The following is a 1,856-nucleotide window of genomic DNA, read 5'->3' on the forward strand; positions in this document are numbered from 1 at the left end:
TTTTTCTTTTCTTTTAGTGTCAAATCCAAGAAATTACTGCCAAATTTAATGTTATGAAGCCTTTCCTCTATGTTTTCTTCTGAGGGTTTTATTGTTTTTATCCTTTTAGTTCTTTCATCCATTTTGAGTTAATTTTCATATATGGTATTGAGTAAGGGTTCAACTTTATTTTTTTATATGGTTATCTAGTTGACCCAGCACCATGTGTTGAAAAAACTGTCTTTTTCCCATTGAATGGTCTTGGCACTCTTGTCAAAAATTCATTGGTTAGCCAGGCATGGTGGCTTATGCGTGTGATCACAGCAGTTTGGGAGGCTGAGGTAGGAGGAGTGCTTGAGCCCAGGAGTTTGAGACCAGGCAACATAGTGAGACCTCGTCTCTGTACAAAAATAAAAAATTATCCAGGTGTGGTGGTGCATGCCTGTGGTCCCAGTTACTTAGGAGACTGACGTGGGAGGATTGTGTGAGCCTGGGAAATCGAGGCTGCAATGAGATATTATCATGTCACTGCCATTCCAGTCTGAGCAACAGAGTGAGACCTTTTCTCCACCAAAAAAAAAAAAAAAAGAAAGAAAGAAAGAAAGAAAGAAAAGAAAAAGAAATTTGTTGGCTGTATATGTGAGAGTTTATTTTTGTGATCCCTACTCTATTTTATTGATCTCTATGTCTGCCATTACGCCAGTATCACACTGTTGTGAGTATTGTAGCTTTTTAGTAAATCTTGAAATCAGAAAATGTGTGTCTTCTAACTTTGTTCTTTTTAAGGATTCTTCTGTCTGTTTTGGGTCTATATGAATTAAAACTTTTTTCCTATTTCTTTAGTAAAATAATTGAGATTTTCATAGAGATGGCACTGGATTTCTAGATTGCTTTGAGTAGTGTTGCCATCTTAGCAAAATAAGTAGGAAGACCTACATTTAAGTCTATTAAAAATTTCTTTTAGTAATATTTTATGGTTCTCAGTGTATAAATATTTTGCCTCCTTGGTAAAATTTATTCCTATTTTATTATTTTTGATGCTATGTAAATAAAATTGGTTTCTTGATTTCTTTTTAAAAATTATTCATTGCTGCTATATAGAAATGCAACTGATTAGTGTGTATTGATTTTGTATTCTGCAACTGGGATAGATTCATCTATTACCTGTAACTTCTAGTATTTTAAATTAGTGTGTTCAGACCATATATGTTTGGATTTAGGTCTACCATTTTATTATTATTTTTTCTGTCTCTTCCCCCTGTTTTCCCCCTCTATTTAGCACTCCTGCCTTATTTGGAGTTATTTGAATATTTGTTAGTACTCATTTTAAGTTATGTATTGTGTTTCTGACTACCTATTTTTGTAATTTATTTTTAACGATTGGTTTAGGGATTACAATGTACTTATTTCATTTTTCACAATCTACTTAGAAATGATGTTTCACCACTCCAAGTGAAATGCGGAAACTCTATCACCGTATGGGACTCTTTACTCGCTCCCATTTATGTTGTGGTTATCTTGTGTACTACATTTGTATACCCTGAAAACTCCATCAGCAATGTTACGATTTTTGTTTTCTACTGTCAGACATGTTTTTAAAGACTCCAGAGACAGGAATAGCATGTTGCATTTGTCCAGATGTTTGCTATTTCTCCTGCTTTTCCTTTATTCTTGATCATCCACGTTTCCTTTGGTATTTTATCTCTTCTTTCTGAAGAACTGTTTTTACAAATATTTTTTTACAGTAATTCTGCTGGCAGTGATTTATCAGCTTTCCTTTTTCTGAGAATGTCTTTATTTCATCTTTATTCTTGAAGGAAATTTTCATTAGCTATAGATATCTTTTCTTTTTTTCTTTTTCTTTTCCTTTTTTTTTT

This window comes from Cebus imitator, unplaced genomic scaffold (assembly GCF_001604975.1).
Source record: "Cebus imitator isolate Cc_AM_T3 unplaced genomic scaffold, Cebus_imitator-1.0 Scaffold73, whole genome shotgun sequence".
NCBI classification, from domain to species: Eukaryota; Metazoa; Chordata; class Mammalia; order Primates; family Cebidae; genus Cebus; species Cebus imitator.